General features: G+C 39.6%; 1 long non-coding RNA gene across 1 annotated transcript in view; it reads right to left on the reverse strand.

The window, feature by feature from the left end:
• Window positions 1-536: 536 nt before the first annotated feature.
• The window catches only part of LOC148127361 (uncharacterized), a 54,105-nt gene continuing 28,716 nt past the window's right edge, over window positions 537-25,925 (reverse strand). Inside the window, exons 2-3 of the long non-coding RNA XR_015741508.1 lie at window positions 17,464-17,513; window positions 537-561 (exon numbers count right to left, since the gene is read on the reverse strand). This is a non-coding gene — a long non-coding RNA (uncharacterized LOC148127361). The remainder of the gene's footprint in view (window positions 562-17,463; window positions 17,514-25,925) is intronic.

A 25,925-nucleotide genomic window follows, 5' to 3' on the forward strand; every position in this document is an offset into this window, starting at 1 on the left:
ATGTAGCTGAAAATAGTTTTCCATTTGTGAAAATAGAAAGGACATTTCCTTTCCAAAAAGTAGTCTCTCAAACATCCCACTGTAGATATCTTGATTCTTTATCTTGTTGCTATTTGCTTTGTGTTCATAATCCCAGGATCTATACTGAGACCTAAGTGGGTACAGGAAGCATATTAGCTCTACTGAAGTATGACCCTCAGAATTTTTACTTCACGTATCAATTATATCACTTCAGACAGCTGAACTATAAATGTACCACACATGAGACATGGGGTAGTCCCAGAGATCTACTAAAAGCTTCAGGTTTTGTAAATGATCAATGCAGTATGTCTAGAGGTGAGAAAACCACCTGATTTATTGTACAAATACAGTGAAAACATTGGAATTTATATACTGGTCAATAGTGTAGATGACCACTGAGTGCCACTGTTGCTGCTTAAAAGAGATAAAACTGAAACAAGGTGTCTCAGCTGAAAAATATTATTTTTCCACCAGAAGGTTTGCAAATGGATATCTTGAATTCACATTCATTTTGCCTGGCATTGCATCCTCCTTTTTTCCCTGTAGAAAAAAAATAGAAGAAAATCAGAGGATACCTGAGAGCAATTCATCTTAAGTAAAAGGTGAGTATTATACATTGTATATTCAAATGAATTATTAATCTAATGTAAAAAGTCATTAAAAACATTTGATTCATTATTATTAAGCTAATAAATAATCAAAAATTGTTTTTTTCTATTACAAAACTATTTTTTGACCAAATGATCATTTTTTTAAAACCAAATAATCGATTTGTTTTTATTCTGAAACTAATTTTCACCTATGCATTTCATTCAAAGTTGTCTTCCTTTTAATGCATATCGGGGGATCCATTTTAACACACCAAATTTTGAAAACAGAGCAGGGTTTTTTGGAAGACATCATAGTTTCAAAAAAAATATAGAAAAATTTTAACTGCCTTTTTTCCCTCTCTGAAAGCCATAAAGAAGTAATAGTACTAAAATCTGAAAATGTATTGGTAGTAGCCTTTTTTGCACTTATACTGTACATACAGTGCACATTGGCAGTCTCAGAACGCCTGTTTACTAATTCCTACCTTACCTTGAAGATGGGATTATCTTTAGCAGTTAACATGTTGGAATCTGTTCCAAGCATTCTTAAGTCAATTGCTTGATGGAATGATTCTGCATACCAATATGCTAAAAATGCCCCAAGTTACTTAAATATAGATAAAAGCACCAATAACCTCAAATATTGTATGTACAAAGCTACAGGTAGATGTACTGTATGTATAGGTCCCAATGTGCAAGATGATGTATTTCATTATCATCTTTATTTTGGCACACAGTACAGTACAATTATCTACATGACTAAGCAATTTTATCCCTACTTTATTAGTCAGTTGGAAAGTTCAACTAATCTGGATATTATTTTTCCTCATCATTGATTATGGAGTGCCAAATCTGTCATTATGGCCATAAAATCACTGTAGGTCTGGCCACAAATATCTAACTAATCAGACAGCAATTTTTGTCTGCCCCAGAACTGAGGACATAGGTGGAGATAATCTTGATACAACTTGTTTCACGAGCGTTAATAACTTGGTTACGATATTCTCCTGAACAATTCATCTGAATTATGGGATAGCAGTTCCCCTCAGTGGAATAATTATTGCAAATTTCAGCAGATATTTTTCTGCTTTATCAGTTGATGTAAAAAATAAAAGTTGAATTAAAATTCCATTTTGCTAAAATCTGCTAAAGAACAAAATAGTTACAGCTTCTCCCCTCCTCTCATTCTAGCCAATAGAATAAACCAAGCTGTTTTAATATACGTTCCAATTTAAAAAAACATGTTTTTTTTAATTGAACAAATTGGGACAGTCCTAAAATTTAAAATTAATGTTCTAGATTCAGCATTACTCCTAGCTGAATTCTCAGTTGAGACTATTCATCATTGTTCTTATGAACTTCAGATAACACTGGAACAAAAGAAGAGAATATTCTATATTCTTTCAGTTCTTAAAATGTCATGAGACTTATTTGATTCTGATTTCTGCGTTTGATTTTTACTTATTTTCAGTTCTGTCTACTGAGTTCATTCTGTTTCTGTTGTAGAGCGGCGGAGGAAACGAGGCTGAGCCAGAGTGAAACGTTAAAGGCTTTATTGCAAGAATAAAGGGTTGCCGCGTCTGCCTTCTAACTTGGCAGGTTAGCTGGCGGCAACGGGGCTGACACTGCCCGACAGCCGCCTTTTATAGACGGCTGTCAAACGGTGCCAGCCAATGGGAGCGGCTGGTGCTCCCGCTCAAACAGCGGACCTGGTTGGGGACTCTAACCAGTCCCAAAGACATAACACTCCTTTCCCCCAGCTGGGAGCATGCGTAGTCCTTCAGGTAAGTTGGTTGTCTGCGCTGGCGGCAGGAACGTCGCAGCCCGGGCAAGTTGCTGGCTGGCGTCAAGTCCTCGCCCCCAGGAATCGTCTCGGAGGACGTTGGGGGGTGGGCTCGGTCTGGTGTGGTGCTCTGTGAATTAGGTAAGTCCCCCTGTTCGGGCTGACCTTGGTGAGTCGCTTGGTCCGGCCGGCAGACAGGTTCGCTTGGCTGTTGGTTCGGGGTCCCTTGTTGGTAGCCCGGGCCCTCCAGCAAACTCTCTTGGTCGATGGGGTAGATCGGGTCCTGCAGGGAGCTTCCGTCTGGGTAGACTGGTTCCAGCAGGGAGTCCTCGGTGTTTGGGGATTGGGCTGGGTAGGTATCAGCTGTGCTTCTCCATCGCCTTCTGAGCTGGTCCACGTGTCTACGCCACAGGCGTCCATCTTCCAGGAGGACCCTGTAGGATCTAGGACCTATGACTGACACAACTTGACCTGGTACCCACAGAGGATCCCCTGCATAATTTCTGGCGTACACCAGGTCATGTAGGGCAAAGTCCCTGACCAAACAGTCAGATCCTAAAGGGGTGTCTGGGCAGTAGTGGGGGTGCAACCTGTCCAGGGTGGTCCTAAGGCGTCTCCCCATCAAGAGCTCTGCTGGGGACTTATTTGTAGTGGTGCATGGTGTCGTATGTTGGCTCAGGAGGTAACGTGACAACTTGGAGTGCCAGTTTTCCTGGCCAAACCTGGCAAGTGCCTCTTTTGCTGACCTGACTGCCCTCTCAGTCATCCCGTTGCTAGCGGGGTGAAAAGGGGCTGTAAGGATGTGTCTGATGCCCAAGTTGGCAATGTACATGCTAAACTCACAAGACGTGAACTGGGGGCCATTGTCAGACACCAGCGTATCAGGGAGCCCATGGGTAACGAAGAAATGGGTCAGAGCCTTAACAATTGCTTGAGTGGTTGTCGAAGGTAGTAGGGCCAAGTCTATCCATTTGGAGTAAGAGTCTACTACAACCAAGAAGGTCCTGCCATCTACTGGCCCAGCCAGGTCGATGTGCAGGCGAGACCAAGGACCACTAGCACTTTCCCACTTGGTAGGCGTGGCCACTGGAGGGGCAGCCCTGGTTTCTTGGCAAGGTTGGCATGAGCTTACCCAGTTAGAGATTTGGGCATCCATGCTGGGCCACCAAACGTAGCTGCGGGCCAGAGCCTTCATCCTTACGATGCCCGGGTGGCCCTCGTGAAGTACCTTTAGGATGGGTACCCGAAGGGTGGCTGGGATGACTACTCTTGTTCCCCACAACAGACATCCTTGTAGCTTTGACAATTCCTGCTTACGGGTTTTGAAAGGAGCAAAGTCAGAAGTGTATTGTGTTTCAGGCCACCCCCTTCCCACCCAGTCCATGACTTGGGCAATTATTCTGTCTTTTTTTGAGTGCACAGCAATGTCCTCGGCTGTAACCGGCAATTTTAGTTCATTAACTTCAAAAATGGCATGAACGGGTGCTGGGTCTTCGACTGGGACTGGCAGGGGGCAGCGACTAAGGGCATCAGCGTGACTCAAGTTTTTTCCGGGGCGATGCACCAACTTGAATGAGTAAGCGGCCAGGAACAAAGTCCACCTGGTCATTCTAGGTGATAGTACCTGTGGGGTTTGCTTATCCCCTGATAAAAGCCCCAGGAGTGATTTATGGTCAGTTATAAGTTCAAAATGGTGCCCAAACAAGAATTCATGAAACTTTTTTACTGCAGCTACTGCAGCCAAGGCCTCCTTATCTATTTGGCTGTAGTTCCTTTCTGCAGTAGAGAAGGTCCTGGAGAAGAAGGCAATTGGTGCCTCAGAACCGTTGGGAAGCCTGTGGCTCAGAACAGCCCCAATCCCAAAGGGGGATGCATCAGCAGCTAGGACCAGGGGGAGTCGTTGATTATATTGGATTAAAACTGCATCAGATGTGAGTAAGGATTTGACTGACTTGAAAGCATGGGCTTCTTTGGGTCCCCAATGCCAGGGAGATTCTTTGTCTAACAGTCTGTGTAGGGGTTCAGCAATAGATGCTTTGTGCGGGAGAAATGAAGCGTAAAAGTTTAGTAGCCCTAGAAAGGCTTGGAGCTCCGTCTTGTTAGTTGGAGTGGGTGCCTCATGGATAGCCTTTACTTTGGATTCGACTGGGTGAATGCCAGAGGCATCTATCCTATACCCCAGAAAGTCCACTTGCCTAGTGGCGATGGCGCACTTCTCCCTTTTAAGTTTGAGGCCATGCTGCCTAAACTTCTCTAGGACTGCTCTGACCCTCTGTATGAGCTGAGGTCTGTCAACTGCTGAGACTAAAATGTCATCGAAATAAGGGACAACCCCCGGGAGACCTTGGAGAATCCTTTCCATGAGGGATTGGAATATACCCGGGGCCACACTTACACCGAATTGGAGGCGTTTACACTTGAACGCCCCTCTATGTGTGACTATGGTTTGTAATTCAGCTGTCTGATCATCAACAGGGAACTGTTGGTATGCCTGGGACATATCTAATTTGGCAAAGATGGTGCCGGGCTCGAAGGTGTGTAACAGGTGTTGAATAACAGGGACGGGGTAGGCGCTGACCTGCAGATAACGGTTGAGGGTGGTTTTATAGTCTGCGCAGATTCTTATGCTGCCATCTTTCTTGAGTGGGGTGACTATGGGGGTCTCCCATTTGGCAAAGTCGGTTGGCTCTAACACCCCTTGCTTCAGTAACTTATCTAATTCTAAATCTAACTTAGGACGGATGGCAAAGGGCACTCTGCGTGGCTTAAGGCGAAGGGGAATTGCCTGGGGGTCTACAGTGAAGGAGATGGGGGTGCCAGAATAGCAGCCCAGCTCGCTGCTAAAAACATCAGAGTAGTCTGAGAATAGGGCGTCTACGTCAGAGGTTGAGACAGCATGGATCCCCGTTACACTAAGGCCGAGAGAAGGGAACCAATCTAGTCCCAACAGACTGGGGAGGGAACCATTAACAACCACCAAAGGCAAATGGCCTTTAAAACCTTGGAACTGAACTAAAAACTTGCCTTTCCCGAGGACAGGGATGTTCTTGCCTTGGTAGTCCCGCAGTGTCAGGTGGCAATTCTGCAGCTTCTTCTTTGAGAATCTGGGATGAATCTTCTTTAGGGTTTCCCAGGAGATGATCGAAAGTGCAGATCCCATGTCTACCTCCATTCTGCAAGGCTTACCTTCTAAAGAAACAAAAATACTGATTTTATTAGGAGTCTTGGAAGTATGGTTCGCGTGATAGCAAGTATAGCAGTCCTCCACTTGCCTTTGGAAATTAGCAGGTGGTGGAGGTCTCTGAGGAAGGTTTCGCCCTGCTTGGCAGACTCTGGCTAGGTGGCCTTTCTTCTGACAATTTAGACAAATGGCATTCCTAAACCTGCAGGATGCCCTAGAGTGAGAACCCCCACAAGCTAGGCAACTGGAAGGTTGCTTGGGGGTGAAGCTGTTTCTCTGCCCCGCTCCTTCCTGTGAGGGCTTTTGTTGCCTAAGGCGGTTAATGTCTGTTGAGTCTGTGGGGTCTTCTTCGAGGGAAACTTCCTCTGAATGAATAGTAGAGCTGCTGGGTTTTAAAGGAGTTCCTTGAATCTCAGCTGCTGATTGGGCAGAGAGTTCAGCAGCTTGGGCTTCTTCTACGGCTAAGGCTAGGGTTAAATCCTTTTTGGCTAGCAAGCGCCTTTGAAGCCTAAGGTCTCTAACCCCACAGACGATCTGGTCTAATAACATGTCCTCTAGGTAGTCTCTAAAACCACACTGTAAGGCAGCTGTTCTCAGAGCTGCCATATACTCATTAATTGACTCCCCCTCAGCCTGCCTTCTAGTTCTGAAGGCGTATCTCCTGGCTATCTGGGATGGTTTAGGTGAGTAGTGGTTGGAGAGGATCTCTTGGAGTTCATCCCAAGGTACGCTCCTGATAGCGCGAGGGGCAACTAGTGCTGTAGCGGTGTCAAAAACCGCAGCCCCACAGTAGCTGAGGAAGAAGGATTTTTTCTTGTGTTCAGCAGCATCAGTTAGACCAATAGCGTCGAGGAAGTAGCTGAAATGGTTTTTATATGAATCCCACATTTCCTCGGTAGGCTTGAAGGGTGGAAATGTCGGATTGGCGTTCATTTTTTCGAGGAGGCAGTGCCTGTCACCTTAGTCGTTGTGATTCAAAAATTCGCGCTCTTAGAAGAGCGTTTGTGGCTGCGCCTATCAGGCGGTGTCTGTCTCCCCGGCTGAGGGGTTTTTTGAGTTTCGCGCTCTTTGTGAGCGCCGGCGGCTGCGGCTTCAGCGCCCGTGGCTTCACTCTTAGTGGCTACCGCTCAGTGTCTGTCTCCCCGGCTGAGGGGCTTTTTGAGTTTCGCGCTCTTTGTGAGCGCCGGCGGCTGCGGCTTCAGCGCCCGTGGCTTCGCTCTTTGTGGCTTCAGCTCTTCAGAATTGCACTTCTGGCAGCCTCTGATCGCGTCCCGCCCTCGTTGCCAGTGTTGTAGAGCGGCGGAGGAAACGAGGCTGAGCCAGAGTGAAACGTTAAAGGCTTTATTGCAAGAATAAAGGGTTGCTGCGTCTGCCTTCTAACTTGGCAGGTTAGCTGGCGGCAACGGGGCTGACACTGCCCGACAGCCGCCTTTTATAGATGGCTGTCAAACGGTGCCAGCCAATGGGAGCGGCTGGTGCTCCCGCTCAAACAGCGGACCTGGTTGGGGACTCCAACCAGTCCCAAAGACATAACAGTTTCAGTGTTCCTCATAGATGAATGATGTGTGTTTCCCAGCTTGAGACAAAGTCACAGCCCAAACAGAGATGCTCATATAAAAGAATGGATATTTATTGTATTCAGGGAAAACTCACAGTCAAAAGTCATATAGAAACCTAGGCCACAAAAGTTTAACACAGAGAATTGCAGGGATCTTGTCAACTTTGCCTACTAAGCAGTTTATTAATATGATCAGGTGGCCAGAACAAAACAGGTAGTTAGTTTCTTATTTGGCAGAAACCAAAGCTTAGATTTGAAAGCTGTGTGGGTATGATAATACCTTACAGAGGTGGTATTCAGCAGGTTCTGGCCAGTTCTGGAGAACCGGCAGTGGAAATTTTGAGTAGTTCAGAGAATTGGCAAATGCCACCTCTGACTGCCCCCCAAATCTATTCTCTGCCTCCTGAGTCCCAGCTAATTAGCTGGGTCTTCTTTTGTTGCCCTGCACAGGAGAACGGAGATGGAAAGCAGGTTAATGGGATGGGGAGGGATTGGGATTTTGCAGTAACCTTCCCACAGGAGTGGGGACCGGAATGGAGATTTTACAGTATCCTTTCACAGCCATGCCCACCAATCCACACCATGCCCACCAAACCATGCCCACAGAACCAGAAGTAAAAAAAATTTGAATCCAACCAGTTGGTACCTTAGTGTACTTTTTTAAAAAAGTAAAATGACTTTTAGCAAAAATATGCATTCCTAGGTATCAGCTGAAAACAGAAGAAGAAAATTACGTGGGTAATAAACTACCAAGCCTAATAGCTGTAAAATAATGGCAAACAACACAACTATTGAAATTTTTCAGTATCTGATAAAACTATAAGGGATTGCTAATGGTTGTTTGTAAGAGAAATGGCTTAATGTATGGCCTAGAGGTATGAGTTCAGAACAAAACATTTCTGTGTCATATGTAAAAATTTATCAAGGGCAGAAGATGCATGTTTCACAGGCATAATGTATATTGTTGCTACATATGTCACACCCTGACCTATCTAATAACCTGCTGGTTGTTGATCACTAAATTAATATATTGCAGACTGTATAGCACATTTAATTTATTCAGTTTAGACACTGCCTGTCTCCAGATGACTCTGGGGTCTCAAAATATAACAACAATAAAATATAATAAGAACAGGAAAAAAATAAAGAATAAGGAAAGTAACTAGACATAATTAAACAAATCCCTTTGAGAATATATAGGAAAATACACCAGCAAAAGGATTTTAATTTTAAAAATCTAATTTTGTTTCCAAAGAGAATATGCTTCCTTTGAGCAACATAAAAATTATTCAAAGGAATAAACTGTTTCTTTTTAAAGTCAATTTCATTTTTAATCATAGCAAAGCAAGAAAACCATTTGATGAAATGCAAAAAACAGAGGTCTTAATTTAGAAAAATTGTTTTTAAAAAAATGATTTTTCATCTTTCTCTCTCTATGTTCCATGTGCATTACCTATGAAATTGACTTCCTGGTGTTCTCGGGAATAGAGTTTTAAAAACATTCTCATAGAAATATATCCCTATAGAAAGAATAATTTCAATTTCTGATGGATTTTGTATTGAGATAAGCCCTCTGTTTTCATAAGTTCTTAACTTAATATTTTCCACTTTTTAACCTTAGGATTTCATCATAAGAAATGACTAGCTCCTTGGGGATATTAACAAAAGCAGTGAAGACTTTACAGTTAACTATCTGCTCCTTTAAAGAAAAAAAAATAAAAACAACATTTTTTTTTCCTACAGTCTTTGTTCACAGAGGTAAATGCAATGTTTGCAGTCTGTATCAAAGCCTAGCACGCAGCAGTAAAAACATTCACCCTTGGCATTTTAAAACACAACAAATCCTTTGTGTCCACAATTGGCATGCCAATAAGGATTTCATTGAAATAAAGGTATTCTTTTTGGGCAAGGCAAGTGTCATATCTTTCTTTCCTCCCCACCCTTGTCACTATAGATTTTGACTTGAATAGAGTGCAAAGGGTTATACTTGTTATTCCATGTATCGTCATCATTGTAGCCATTCTCTACCCCACTGCAGGATGAAGGCCTCTTCTGCATGTTTCCAACCAATGCAGTCCTGAGCTTTCTTTCGCCAATTGGGCCTGCAATATTTGCTGATGTTGTTGATCCATCTTGTTTTAGTTCTCTTTTATGGGCGCTTTTTATGAAGTGGTATAGCTGCCTTGGTCCACTGGCCATCAATTCTTCTTGCTATGTGACCAGTCCATTTCTCTGTCAATTGTTTTACTCTCTTGATGATATTGTATACTTTTGTTTGATCCATGTGCAGATTTTTCTATCTTGTCCTGTAATACTGATCATGTATTTTTCCATGTCTCTTTGTGCCACTCGTAGTTTTTGTGATCGATTGTGAGGTTAGTGTCCATGTTTCACCAGCATATGTCAGAGCAGGTAGCACACACTGATCGAATACTTTTCTCTTCAGACCTAGGAGGGCTCTTCCTATTTTGCATATGAGATCCAAGGTGAAGACTGTTAATTACAACTTTTCTCTGTAATGGGAAGTTAGTTGCTTATAGCTCAGCAACATCTAGAGCATGGGTGTCAAACTCGTGGCATCACTTTGCTATCATGTGACATTTCATGATGTTTTCCCCCTTCACAAAGTGTGTGTGTGTGTGCCCTGCACGTGATGGATCTGGCTCATGGGCCGCCAGTTTGACACCTCTGATCTAGAAGATCAACAATTCCCCACTCCCACTTGAAGAAAATATGCAAAAATGTACTGGAGGCAAACTTTTAGAGAGTTACAATTCTATGATGAAAAACTACTGCTTAAACCCTTTTTGTTTTTTTAACAATTATCCAACTATTACCAGTGTCATATGAACTTAGGGTCCTTTTTTGTGTGTTTTGTTTGATTGTGTTTCCATTGAATATTAGTATGCTGCAGTTATATTTATTATATCCTCCATTTCTCCTTTGTTATCACAGGAGTTTTCTGATTTATAGTTTACCACTTTCCAGCCCTCACAAGAGATCCTTTAATAAGATGGTAACAAATGCAGAAGATCCTTGTTTGGTGAAAAAGGTTTGTAGTTTATTTTTATAAGAATGCTGATAGGACTAGATGAATATGCTTCCTTGTTTACTGCTGCAAATATATGCCAACTACTGGTAGCTAGTCAAAACTAATTGAATAAACCTGCCCTTAGGGAGCCCATGAGAACTTGGGCAGAATAAATAAATTGAAAATTATTTTAAATGTAAATAAATGTTTCTAATGAGTTAATAGATTATCTGCTTTTCTTCTTAAAATCAGATAACCAGCACTCTTGTTTATACCTTTGTTTTAAGAAATTATTGGGCTGTTGTTTTGATAAGAAAACTAGTATTAATTCACTGCCCTACTATTATAAATCTGTCTCCTTCCTCTCCTGTGCCTCCTATATCTGGTTATAAACAAAATCAATTTGCGTGTTCTTCTTTGTTATGGAAGAAGGTCCACTCAGGACTATTCTAAATTTCTATAAATATTTAATGAATCCTCAGTTTCAAATTAAAGTGTTCACAAGATGACAGCATATTATCAGTTTGTCTCTCTGGATGGGGATAGCTACAGAAACTTAAATTTATTAATACTAGCAGGAGGTCTTAGTATCCTGCTGCTTCATTAATCAGTTTTGTCTTTAGATATGTGCCAGATTTTAATTTTAAAAGGGATTTTTTCCCCTCCTAACGATTGATTTGCCCCAAATTCACAAATACATAAATCTTCTGTCCAGGAACATCAAAGTGATTTCAACTAATGTAGAGAAATGGAGCATGGGACATAGTTCTGGTAGCAATTGGGTCAATACATATTGTTTAATGCTAGTCTTTAGCCCTGGAGAAGACTGGTGGGGGATTCTCCACCTCTGTTTCCCATAATAACTTAGGGTCCCTTCTACCTTTTTCTAACAAAATGAAAACTTGAGTAATTCTGATTGGCTTGAAGGTTCATAAAGGGAAACTGTTTAAGTAAATCTGGATTGAAATCCTCAAGCTCATTTATTAAAATCTATATTTAGCAAACCATATAGGAGCAAGCAGAACCAAGTCCTTTAAGAATTTATCGAGATAGTTGTGCAGGATTCAGAAGGACAAATAACTTCATTGGGAATATTATATACTATGATAGAAAGCCTACTTCTCTTTCTTTTCTGCTCTAACATGGGGAAGAGGAAATGAAGCAATTAATGAAATTATCTCCCAGTTTGAAAATAATCATCTATTCCATTGGATGTCATTTGTAAGGTACCACTTCCTAATTAATTAATTAACATGCTGCCCATCTCTCAGTTCAAGGCAACTCTGGGAGGCTATGTTATCAGTGAAATAACAAGAAAGCTCTTGGTCCATGACAAAGCATGATGATTTTGTATGTGAAATTCAAGAGATATTGGATACAGGGAATAAAATTGATTGTTTTTAATTGATTGGCCCAGACAGTTACTGTCCATCTGGTATGGCAATGGTAGGATAGACAACTTCATTAAAAAGTGTTTCTAATATAAGAGAAATGGCTACTTTTCTGAAAAATGTTTGAAGGCCTGTAGAAAATGAGTAAGATTAAAGTGTATATATACTGTAATGAATATTCTTCCTAACTTTGCAATCTACTAAGGATAATTCAACATAGAAAATATTAACATGGAATTTGAGGAGATTTATTTATAATTATTTGTATTATTCAAGGCTTCTGCTATTGATCTTACAATAATGTAGCTTTATTTATCTGGATATTGCTAATTCCTCCAGAGTTGTTTATACTATAACAAATTGAGATTTACTGAATCTTGCCATCAAAACTCTACCATTCTGCTCTGATATCATTCTGCTGGAAAGATCAGTCTTGCCAGATTTCACTTGGTGTCCAGTTCTTTCATATAACAATTAATCACAGTTGAAACCAGGCTACTTGTAATTCTAAGAGACTTAAAACTTGTTTCTTTCAATAAACCATCCATCCAGATGTCATGATATAAACTAGATAAAGCAGAATATTCTAGAAACTAGAGACTGAAATATGAATTCTAAGATCAGTTACGGTGGTATAGTTATGGACAGATGACCAACTGGAAGGAGTTAGATTCAGATTGTCACAGTTCCGGAGAATAATGGCAAGGCAGTAAAAGCCATTTGCCTTAGAATACCACTGGGAGTTATTTCAAAAATCAATTTTTGTTTGCTCTCATCTCTTGGACATAGGGTCAGTTTTATTATGAATTAAATACAGTAAAGGAATATGCATCTGGAATCAGCACCACCAGGATGATCAAACAACCAGTGCAATTTTCCACATATGAAGTCATTAAACTTACTGTTTCCAGGAGGACAAGTTGCTTCTCTGTCTTTTAGTCTTGTATCTCATTTAGATACTTTACACCAATAAATATTAACCAAGACACTAAAATAAATATTTTATAGTGTAAATTCACTCCAGAAGTGAACCAAGCCATATCTCTCTCCAGTCATAAGAAAGAGTCTTTAAATATCTTTACTTCATATTAGCAGCTAGTTTTCATCTTCCATTTAAAAAACTGGATATTATAATTCATAAACCATTTTCTGCTATCTTATTAAAGCTGCTAGGTACCATGAGGGCCATAATCTAGTAATGATATTAAAATTCAATTATCACTCCTAAGATTTTTAAAAAAAATATATACTTAAACTAATAATGACTAGTTACTGAATTTTAGAAAGAATAAACAGCTCTGAAATCCATGGTGCATTAAGAGATGAAATATGGCAAGAGCCTCTGCTTCAAATACTCCTGGGTAGCAATTGTATCTGTTCTAGCTTCATTGCTTTTATAAGGAAATGATTCAGAAATATGGTGTTTATTTTATCTATTCCATACCTAGCAAGCTACAGGCAAAGGAAGCATCCAGAGAACAGCTATTTCTTTTAGAATTTGCATTTTGAAGCTTCAAAGGATCTATTATGGGATGGATCTGCTAGTTGTGCAAATCTGCTTTGCCAAAAGCACACTGCTATTCCAAGAGAACCATAATGCAGACAACTCATGAACTGTATGCAGGCTGGGCATTTCTTTTACAATCCCTTAAGGCCCCTGAGATTGTGACACCAAAATAGCAATAAAATGATTTTCTAATATTGTTTTTAAATCAAACATTGTGTTAAATCCCCAATTAAGCTTAATATGCCCATTTTACTCCTAAAAAACAGAAAAAGGGAATAAAAACATTAATCCTGCTCTTTCCAGTGACACCACTCGATGGTATCACTGCAGGGAGTCAGAAATGAATGAATTCAGACTTGCAACAAATGCCAAAAATCACAAAAAATGTTCCTTTCAATATATAAGGAACAAGAAAAAGGTCAAGGAAATGGGAGATGATGTCAAAAAGCTGACAGGGACCAGGAAGAAAGCAAAATGGATTAATTCCTTCTTTGCACCTATCTTTATGCAAAAGGAAAATGTAGCTCAATCTATCAAAAGCAGCACTGTAGAAGCCATTACAGGAATGCAACTCAAAATAGACAAGAAAAAGGTAATAGAATACCTATTCACCACCAATGGATGGATTACATCCTAGGGTTCTGAAGGAGCTGGCAGGTGTGACCACAATATCATCCCACAAAGATCTTCTGACAGAAAGAGTCCACTTGGGAATAATGATGGGGATATCCTGACAACTTCCAGTCCCAACATTTGACCAGGCCTACTAGACTCACAGTCTGTTCTTGATTTTCAGATCATCCAGAAATTGTTCAAATGGTAATCAACTATGTTGATTGGTACCAACATTATTTAAGAACTAAATGAAGGTTGCCAGAGAGTTCATGAAACTCTGACCTTTCCAATTCCTATTCCCAAGAAATGTATTAAGCAGAAACTGAGAATAGTCCAATACCAACCCAGCAAAAAGGTCTAGCAGCACAGGAAATGATACTGTTGGGCAGTGGGATGGAGCATATTACCATACTGTTCTTACAGCTCAGTTTAATCCATGGGCATTCATAGTCTATGAGCTCTGGAGTGGGCATTCTGATCAGATGTTATTTGCTTTAAAAGTGAATTACTTATCCTTCCGTTCCTTAATATTACAATTGGTACAAAACCTGAAACCCAAGTGAGCATATTCTGTTCCAAGATTCTGCTGATGCAGATTTACAATAAAGTAGAATTAGCTCATCTGATTGTGTTTCCTGTCTATGAAGGCTGACATCAATCTTGCACATCTGAAAGCATAATTATGCCACTGTCTTAGTGGTGGAATTCAATTTTTTTTTACTACCGGTTCTGTGGGCATGGTTTGGTGGGCATGGCAGGGGAAGGATACTGTAAAATCTCCAGTCAGAGGTGGTATTTGCCGGTTCTCTGAACTACTCAAAATTTCCACTACCGGTTCTCCAGAACTGGTCAGAACCAGCTGAATACCACCTCTGCACTGTCTCCTTTACAGCCCAAGAATGTAGGGAGTGTCTTTTCTGAGTTTCTTGTCCTGCCTTCTATCCATCTGAGGGTTATGTTCTCTGTTACATAATGTTCCCTAGGGAGCATTTCTTACCCCATTCTCCCCAAGGTCTTTCTACATACCATTACATAAAATGATATACGTCAGTCCAAGGTGATTAATGGAAGCAGTCCAAGTTTCCACCCAGGCAATTATTATCAGTTACCAAACTTTGGCTTCAGTTGTACAGATTTTAATCTCAGTATTGCATTGGAGATGCATCTCATTGTCATAAAAAGAGAATTTAAGAAATCTGGATTATTTTTTTCCCAGATGTCAGAGCTGGAATAAGGATTTAATTGATTCACATAAAGAAATCGTACAGACATTTTTACTACAGATACTTTAACCGAGGTTATGAGTTTTTCTGTTGTCTCTTCCAATAGCTACAACACTTTTTTGAGCTAGGGAGGAAGTATTGTTAATTTGAGTAGTTTTTCTCCTGGGGTATTAAAAACAATTCCTAAATATTTAAAACATTTGACTTGTTCTATAGATTGGTTGCCTTGTGAACCAGCTGTGAATCCTGGAAAACCAGTACTTCTCTTGTTTTGGTAATTGATAACCAACTGCTCTTCTAACAGTGTTGTGCAAAGGCTCCAGCAGCTCTTCTGAGGCTGACTGGACTCTCAGAGAAAAAAGCAACATTGTCTCCATTAAGCAGGATCTTTAACAGTCCATTTGCCAGTTTAGGCAAAAACACATTAAGCTCCCCTAAACATTGTGTAAACTAATTTATATAGACACTGAACATAACAGAGCTAATATACAGTCTTGTCTTATCCTGTTCATATTTAACATACTGGAGAGCTGACTGATCCAATTTCATTTTATTCTAAGACAGGGGTATATCTTCTGCTTTGGCTCATTTCCAGTATGCGCTTTCCTCTCCCTTCTGAGTGCAGGAATAGATAATGTCATCCTTTCCTGACTCATGCATTATTGAAAATGGACATTATGCCTGGTTTCTAGATTCAGTTCAAAGTTGCTGATTTCTGATCTGACCCATCTTAAGCCCTTCAAATCTCAAAGTCTTCAATGCTTTGTTCCATTCTAGTAGAGTCCCATTCTGCTTGTCTACAGTGTCTGGCATGCCCCACCTCCTCCAGCAATGAGTGGCCATTCTGTACTGGATTGCTGGCAGCTATGTTTGGGCTTTTTTTAAAAAAAACCTTGCAATTAATTTAACAAAGGCTTATTAAGAAAACAAACACTCCTCATCTCTACCATACATATTTCATTCAACACTTACATCTCCCAGTGGCCACCTCCTTGGTTTATGTCTAGGCTGGGTAGAGTGTGTTCTCCTTGCTTTCCTAGTCTTGCCCACTCACATATTTATTTTTGAAATATAAACTTTGCTGTTTTGTTTCATGGAGATAAATGATCATTTCTTCCTTTTGGCAACGTTTCCAAAATTTATATGGGCCGATAGAGGATCAGGAATGAAAGAAGAGCTTGTTCTTTGATTATTATGGTTCACAACTACCATATCAAGAGAAAAAAGGGAAGGGAAGGGAAGGAAGGAAAGGAAAGGAAAGGAAAGGAAAGGAAAGGAAAGGAAAGGAAAGGAAAGGAAAGGAAAGGAAAGGAAAGGAAAGGAAAGGAAAGGAAAGATCTATGTTGGTATCAGTGGATATAATGAAGGAAAGAGGTGAGAAGACATCCATGTGTTCAAGTATCTGGGAGAGTTTTTAAAAAGGCATGGAAACTAGTGAATAGGGGAAAAATTCCTAAAACAAAAAAGACAGGCACTGGGAGACCAATCCACTCAGGGCAGAAAGGGACTGACAGCAAAGGCAAGAAGCAGGAGAAGTACCACCACATCTTGCAGGGCACATAGTCCAGCCTAAGCACCAACCTGCCTCATTGCCAACCCACTGCAATCTGAACTAGAATTTATGAGTTGCTTGAGAAGTAATTCAGACTGCAGTATGGCACTACTCTAAGTCTAAGTTCTTATAGACTAGATCATCAGCAACAGGTGTTTGGCCCTTGTCAAGTTGACATTTTGTTTAAAAAAAGCCAAACTGAATATGGCAATGACAACATTTGACAATATTGGCTTACATGATCAACTTAATTCTTTTTTTAAAAAGGTAATGATACCTTTGAGTTTGACTGTATCTGGGCCAATTCCTGGCCAGTTTTAAAGGAGATGTTTACCTCTGCCTTCTCCCAGAATGTTTTCTCAATTTTCCAGTCTTGGAAACAGCCCTAAAATTCCCAGACAGTTTCCTATCATATACTTGCCAAGATCAGCTGGGCACCACTATCAGCTGAAACAAGCTTATTTTCACTGAACAATTTTTAAAAGCTCAGTAATCCTGCATTCCTATATAGAACCAATGCATATTATTTCTGAGAATACAATATTGCTATTCCTCCCTTGCTTGCTTGCTCTAGGACTATGCCTACCTCTTAATTGAGACTCTATGTACAGGGAGGGGTGATACAATGATTTTTTCCTCAGTTATTTTTTTCCAGATCCCATAGTAAACACCTTGATAATAGGGAGTAACAGGAAAATTATTGTTAAAGTTTCAGCATTTAGACTTCATTCCCATGTAAGAAACCTTTACAACAGCCAGGCCTTCCATTGTAAAAACAGATATGCAGCACTAGCTGCATCTTTAGCATAACCTGTCATTTCTCTCTAAGTAAACACGAATCGCATTGTGCTCAACAGTGTTAATATCAGTTGATGTTGAGAGGCACAGCACAGATTAGAAAACAAAATACCACTTTCAGTTGCCAAAGTATCTAGGCATCCGGGAAGAAAATTGCTCCTTGAAGATTCATTGTGAATTTTTTATTATAGATTTGCATGCTGTTTTACTTACTATACTCAGACTGTAAGTCTCTCTCTCATCTGCATGCTTTATTTCAAACACTGAAAAATATAATAAAATATGCACTGAACAAAAGATAGAACTGATCACATTCCATTTTTTTTCCTTTCCTTGTTTAAATATAATACTGGTGTTATATAATTTTTCAAATCCTGACAGCTTCCAAATGTGTTGAACTACAATTCTTATCATCCCCAGCCACTACGATGATGGTGACTATGACTGATAGAAGTTGCACTCTTAAGCACCTGGAACCTGCCAAATAGGGAAGACTGAATGATTGGACAGCTTCCTTCTCCTTCTCCTCCTCCTCCTCCCCCTTTCCCTCACGACTGTAATCCATGCCAAAGCAATTTATTTTGAAAATGTCTTTGATGGAGGTAGAAGGGAAAGTGGCAGCTTCTTGGGTCAAACGATTCTTCTCAATTCAATGATTTTATACTATTTAGCACCAAAAAGTGAAACCCTTCAGAAATTACCATCTATATTTCCCATTCTTCCTTTGCATCTCTTAGACTTCAATCCACTTAAAAAGAAATAAAAAATGGTTACTTTCTATCTCTATAATATATTCTTGTATAATGTTTTCTCTAGGGCTGGATTGTCATATCAAAAAGCAGGAAAGAGGCAGAAGATGCTGCTGTCATATAAATGGAAAGCAATGCCAAAATACAGCTGAACTGTTTCCTTCAGCACATAAGCTTTCATCTTCCTAATTTTTTATTTTTCATTCTCTCATGGTAGATAAGAGAAAGTAGATATATGAAAAGAATGGCAATGAGACTCTACAAAGACACATTAGCTTCAAAGTTACATGAACCATTAAATGTACCCTCACACGATCTTACAAGACTTTCCCCCTTCATTGTTAGAACTCAAAGCTTTGTGCTTAGCCTAGGGCAAATTTAAAATCTGGAGTACCAAAGAACCACACAGGCCTATTTAAGCCAATCAGAAAGCAAATGGTTATGCTATACAGGTCTCATTGAAATCAGTGAGGCAAAAACTTCCCAAATACTGTACACATAGGATTCCAGCTCGTATTTGTTCCTTCAGAAAGCAAGCCATACCTAGGCCCATTTTGTAGCCTCAAGTTCCTCCAGAATCATGATGCCAAAATCTGGTTGCAAAATAACAATATTCAGTCTCTTTCTTGCATGTGAAAATAAATTTGAAAATACCTGTGTGAAGTCTTTACTCAGGTTAAGACTAAATTCCCCAAGAAGGCTGACAATGCCAGCTCCAACCCTATTAAGATGATGTCATCAGGTGGCTGTTTTAAACCATAGCCCTTGACTGAAAAAAGTTGGCCTGTACCTGATACAAAAGACTTAGTTGAAAAAAAGGCATTGCAAATGAGGGTATGTGATATGGAGATAGCATGGCCCATATATAATTAGCATGGTCCATAAAATAGTAACTCATTAATGTGAATCATAGGTGGTATTCAGCAGGTTCTCACCAGTTCTGAAGAACCGATAGTGGAAATTTTGAGTAGTTCAGAGAACCCGCAAATACCACCTCTGACTGGAGATTTTACAATATCCCCCCCCCCCTGCCAGGCCCACCAAGCCACACCCACAGAACCGGTAGTAAAAAGTTTTGAATCCCATCATTGATGTGAATTATGAGCTAAGAAAGAATGTGGAACTGATTATAGGTGATATTTATAAAACTACTATTTATATCAGCTGCCACTTGCTATGTTTACTTGAAAAGAAATTAAGTCCCTCCCCGCAGCAAAAATCTCATTAAAAAATAAATTGGATGATTTTCTTAGATTGTATAAGAATGTAATAGCTGAGAAGACTATATTTTCTGTTTAATCTGTCCAGGGATGGAGTTAATTTAAAGTAAGATTTCTGGATTATTTGTGTCTACAGGCAGAAAGTTCCTAAATTGGGATCTTGCAGAACCAAAATGAAAGGAAGCAAGATTGTCCAACTGCTTCCCATTGCATGGTCTCTCCCTTCTTAACTTCTCATGCAGAGCAGCAGTGCAAGAGGAGAGGGACTAATGGCATTCTTCTTCCCACTTTTGTTTTCACTGTGGATACACTTTATCCAATAATAAATCCCACAAAGCTTCAATAAAATGAAGAAGTAGTTTTGCATTGAGCAAATAGTTTTGCAGGTGCTTTGACATATCCATGAATCTTAACAGAAATGGATGGTTCCTGTCATTATTGACACAAAAGGAACCCAATAAATTGTAGGAAATACATAAAGGTTGTATTAAAAATATAGCGTCCATCCAGATTTTAGCCATATGGTACTTCCATATGTGTTAGACTTCAATCCCTGAATTCCTAACCAGAACACCTCTGTAAATCTTAAGCTATAGAAAGCTACATTAACCTCTGATCGCCATGAAATGAGATGTCATATGATAGGCAATATATATAGTAAAATGTAGATGCTTTACTTGTTCAAAAATGTGGATATCAGCCATTCTATCATCATAAAAGAATCACATCCTTACCCCATCTGCGCAGTGATATTACCATGTTCCCTCTGATCCCATCCTGAATAGCAGAATGTTCAGTGCCACGTACAAAAGGAAGATATGGAGAAATACAGCAAGTGTACACATGTGTTCATTCAGTTTACCAAGCATTACTGTAACTTGTTTGGCTCTGACTTTGTGTGATACATGAACCTAGGAGTAATGATGTAAAAGCATTACTGGTAGTTTAGTATCTGAGAGTCATATAAAGTGGCTTAGTTAATAACCAATGTAACCTAAACCCAATCACAGTCTCTCTTCATGATCTGAAACTCTGCTCAATATATTTCCTGATTATAGAAAATAACACTGTCTGACTGCAAAGTACATACAGGTGAAACTCAAAAAATTAGAATATCATGCAAAAGTTCATTTATTTCAGTAATGCAACTTAAAAGGTGAAACTAATATATGAGATAGACTCATTACATGCAAAGCAAGATAGTTCAAACTGTGATTTGTCATAATTGTGATGATTATGGCTTACAGCTCATGAAAACCCCAAATCCACAATCTCAGAAAATTAGAATATTACATGCAATCAATAAAACAAGGATTGTACATAAAACAATATCGGACCTCTGAAAAGTATAAGCATGCATATGTACTCAGTACTTGATTTGATTTTGCAGCAATTACTGCCTCAATGGGGCGTGGCATGGAAGCTATCAGCCTGTGGCACTGCTGAGGTGTTATGGAAGACCAGGATGCTCCAATAGCGGCCTTCAGTTCTTCTGCATTGTTCGGTCTCATGTCTCTCATCTTTCTCTTGGCAATTCCCCATAGATTCTCTATGGGGTTCAGATCAGGTAAGTTTGCTAGCTAATCAAGCACAGTAATCCCACGGTCATTGAACCAGGTTTGGTGCTTTTGGCAGTGTAGGCACTGGGCAGGTGCCAAGTCCTGCTGGAAAATGAAGTCAGCATCCCCATAAAGCTCATCTGCAGAAGGAAGCATGAAGTGCTCCAAAATTTCCTAGTAGATGGCTGGTTGACTCTGGACTTAATGAAGCACAGTGGACCAACACCAGCAGATGACATGGCTCAACACAGACTGTGGAAACTTTGCACGGGGCTTCAAGTATCTTGCAGTGTGTGCCTCTCCATTCTTCCTCCAGACTCTGGGTCCTTGGTTTCCAAATGAGATGCAAAAGTTGCTCTCATCAGAAAAGAAGACTTTGGGCCACTGAGCAACAGACCAGTTCTGTTTTTCTTTAGCCCAGGTAAGACGCTTCTGATGTTGTTTGTTGTTCAGGAGCGGCTTGACCAGAGGAATACGACATTTGAAGCCCATGTCCAGGATCCATCTGTGTGTGGTGGCTCTTGATGCACTGACTCCAGCCTCAGTCCACTCCTTGTGAAAGTCCCCAACACTTTTGAATGGCTTTTTCCTGACACTCCTCTCCAGGTTGTGGTCATCCCTGCTGCTTGTGCACCTTTTTCTTCCACACTTTTCCATTCCACATAACTTTCTATTAATGTGCTTTGATACAGCACTTTGGGAACATCCAACTTCATTTGCAATTACCTTTTGAGGCTTTCCCTCCTTATGGAGGGTGTCAATGATGATTTTCTGCACAACTGTCGGATCAGCAGTCTTTTCCATGATTGTGCTTCCAACTGAACAAGACTGAGACCATTTAAAATCTCAGGAACCCTTTGCAGGTCTTATGGCTTAATTAGCTGATTAGAGTGGGACACTTTGTGCCTAGAATATTGAACCTGTTTACAATATTCTAATTTTCTGAGATTGCGGATTTGGGATTTTCATGCGCTGTAGGCCATAATAATCTCAATTGTGACACATCATAGCTTGAACTATCTTGCTTTGCATGTAATGAGTCTATCTCATATATTAGGTTCACCTTTTAAGTTGCATTACTGAAATAAATGAACTTTTGCACGATATTCTAATTTTTTGAGTTTCACCTGTATCAATAAGTTTCAGATAAATGGGAGATAAGGCAAATAGGATGCTGCTATTTCAAGGAGGTCAAGAAATATTACCATACTTTAAACTCCACATGCTGAATGTACATCAGAAAAGGATTTCAATGGACATCCAAAAATTATATTTGAGCAAGAAATCCTCTCTTCCCTTCACAAGGCCTAGAACTGTGATGTAAAATTAACTGCTGTTGACTTTCTAGAGCCTTCTAGCTAATTTAAGTATGGACATTAAATAGAAAAGGAATATATTTATTTTAAGCTGCTAAGCTTAGCTTAGTTTGTGAACAGTTGCTGGTTATTTAAAAATTACCAGCAGAATATTATAGCAATCAAGAGTGACTTCAAAATCGTTTTTAGTGTACTGCTACTTCCATTTAGTAGCATTGGCAGGAAAGTCACATATTACTAGATGGGTAGAAAAGGTAACAATATTATATTCAGATGAGTGGAAGCATGTAACTACTTACATGCATGATTTATAACACGCAAACCGAGTGGTTTCATATTCATATTCTTTATTCCTTGCCATGTCACTTGATGCAAGAAATTCATCTCTCTGTTTTATCAATGAGACTGTAAATATGGATAAAAATTGTGACCAAGATGTAGTTAAGAATCAAGAAATCAAATTTTAAAAGGCAAGGTTGATACTTGCAGGTGCAGAGTATAAACTAGGTGCTTCATTTGGATGGGGGAATAGTAAACATTAGATATATCTCATTGTGTTCTGAGTGATTGTCCTCCTTTTGGATTTACAAAAGCTTATTAAAGTTCCTCCTGGGAGTAGGTTTTGAGGTTGCATGTCGGTTCAGGAACATAATGTACAGCCTAGGAATGTTTCTATCAAGGTTCCAAGTAATACATCCCCTTCAATGAGAACTCCGAGGCAGGCATATTCCTCAAAGAAAATGTGTTGGGACATTTCAAATTGGCACAGACTTGGAGGAAAGCCAGCTAGTTTTACACCCAATTAAAAGTAAAACTTTGTCACTTTCCCCAAAGTTGTCTCCAGTCACATGGTCCAATCAGCATATAGTCTAGTTACTAGTTGACCTCAGTCTCTACCACTCGAACACCTGTATGAACATCCTTGATTCCCAGGGGAAATAATTGTATTTAGGCTACAACATCTCTGCCATCTCTGCAACCCCCTCCCTGCCCCCTTAGCTCCAGGCTGTGTTTGCTGTGAAGCAATGCGAAAAGAAACCTCCTCAGAGGAAAGCTACAAAAAGAAAATGGCCACAATTAGGCATGCTTCAGGTTTGACAGTTTCTGCACCTCAGGAACTTGGATGGGTTGACTTCAGCATGGCTGGTTGGGAAATTCTGGAAGTTGAAGTCCACTCATCTTTAGGTTGCAGAGGTTGAGAAACACTGGCCTATAGAAATAGAAGGGACCACATCTTCAAATCCAATAGTAGCACCAAAAATCCTGGGTTAAAAAAGTTCTGGGAACTCAATTGCTATGTTTTCTGCTACCACTTTTCTTTTTCCTAAAAATCAGTTATGACATACTGGTGCAAGGACAACAACAAAAAAGCAGGTGGTAGTAGCAACAGAGGTAATAGATGAGCAGTTGCATAATGCCCCCCAACAACAACAAAAATTGACTGTACTTCACTTTTATGCCATAGAGCCTAATTTCTTCAACTTGCTAACCTATAATTTACCTTCCAAGCATTTGCTTATCACATACCATTTTGTCAATATCAGCTTTGATGTCCAGAACTGAAAGGACTTGTCCAAGAATGCTATTCTCAAACTAAAATGGTTTAGTGGGAGCATAATAGAAGAAGCTGTCATGACTTATTTCCCAAGTGCAATGACAGTTTTGTGATTTATAAGAAACCCCATACTTGGGATCATATGGGATCATTTTGCCCATAATATTCCTCTAGCTGCAAAGCATTGCATAACGAGCCATATATTGTTAGTACCATTCTGCTCATATCTCTTGATGGGTAGAGTGTCAAAATACTGTATTAATTTCTTTACAGCTAAAACTCAGGGGGGAAAAACCCTTTCTATTCCAACACTGCCTGGTGACAGTCTTCTCTTTATTGGCTATTTCTGGACTGTCAATAATATTATTGCAAATTATACTTTTTTGTTTTTAAAAACAAGTTTTGCTGATTAAAGTGACAATTTGCAAGGATGACAAATTTGCTTCATTACTCAGAGGTTGACTGGATTTCATTCCAGACCAGGGGTCTCTGAACTTGGTAATTTAAGACATGTGAATTCCCCAGCAAGCCACTCCCAGGAATTCTGGGAGTTGAAGACCACATGTCTTAAAGTTGCCAAGGTTGGACACCCTTGGTTTAGACCTTTTTCTGAATGAAATAAATGGGTGGGCAGGCATACAGTGTCTGTGTATGTGTGTGTCTGTGTCTGTGTAAGTGTGTGTGTGTGTGTGTGTGTGAGAGAGAGAGAGAGAGAGACAGAGACAGACAGACAGAGGGGGGCAGAGGGAGGGTAAAGGAAAGAAAATTATCCATGTTGCTACAGTAAATATATATTACAGAAGATCTTCTTTTTTCTGGGATACACATTACAAATAGTACAATCTCATATTATGTGTTTAGAGACTCCAATACAGGGAGGAGCTCCTGACCTTTTCAGATGAATCTCAAACCCATAGCTAAGATTTTCTATTTATATTATCCATGTACAGAGAATGAGAATGAAGCTGCTCTCTCTTTAAAATTCATTTCACTTGTTTATTTAGTCATCTTAGTCACTTAATCCCTACAAGCTGGAGGCAGTGAGTAACTTGACATGAAAACTCAGTATGATAAAAAGAATCACAAAAGAGTCAAAGCAGCATGATGTAGCCAATTACATTAGAAAAATACTAGGGATGTGCAAAATTCACCAATCTTTAAATAATCTTTTCTAGAGAATTCTAGAATGTTCTTGTTTTCCTCTAGACCATGTGGCCCTGGGGGCAATGCAGCAGTTTCTGGAAATGAATCTTCCTATTTGGATGCAATCTGAAATATTCTGAGCATAATGACTTGCAATAAAGAAGGTCTATTTTGGAGTCAGGCCATCCCCCCAAAAATTCAAGCTGTCTAGTATGGAGGGTTTGTTTCCAGAAAGCCTGGATCACCCCTTCCTACATGCTGTGGGAGACAATACTTTCATTTTCTTATTTTAGCAAGGGAAATGCTTTTTTTTTTTTTGAGCTTGGGACATAATATGTGGAACAGTTAATGCTCAAAAGCTTTATAGTCCATTGTTTTGTGTTAAACCTTCATGATGGGCTCAAGTCCTAATATGTTTTGGCCTGATTTATACAAAAACATGCAACTGTTGTGGAAATACAAATGTTGTCTATATCAGAAGTATCTATTGTTGAAGAGGAATGTTTTTGGGCTCTATAATTTGAAGTTCTTTGTACACAGATAAGATTTGTTCCAAGGATATTTGGTATTAAATAGTTTAATCGGCTCCAAAAACTAAGAGTCTGAAAAAAAGTATGAATATTTCACTTTAAGGGATATAGATTACTAGTAATGAATATTTCAAAACAGTGATTGCTATTTATTTTCAATTCAGATACTTCTCTGTGTACCCCTTGAAATAATAAATACTGCTGTCAGTTGAAAAGCAGTTCTAAAGCAAATTGGATTATGGAGGTAGCAAAAGATAGCAGGTTGTTTTTAAAAGAACAAGAAGCTGTATCTTTTAAATACATGGTTGAGTGTGCCTTGCTTAGATATTTTTAAATGACTTTCCCAAGTGAGACACTTTCATATGTATTGGAAATGCTGAGAACTATGGGAATTGTAGACTAAAGTCCCACAAGGCAGTTTGCCTATATCCAGGGACTCTGCTTAAGAGTGGAATGCCTAGATATTAAATTTTGTTATAGGAATAAAGTACTAGTATACATCATATTGCTATATTGGCTATCTGTTTCTGTGTGATCCCTACTCAAATTGATCTGATTTGGGGGCTGGTGTTTGAGCTCCTATACCTGTTGTTATTGGGTCAT

The sequence above is a fragment of the Pseudonaja textilis genome, chromosome 2 (assembly GCF_049901715.1).
Source record: "Pseudonaja textilis isolate UNSWEBS1 chromosome 2, rPseTex1.2, whole genome shotgun sequence".
NCBI lineage: Eukaryota > Metazoa > Chordata > Lepidosauria > Squamata > Elapidae > Pseudonaja > Pseudonaja textilis.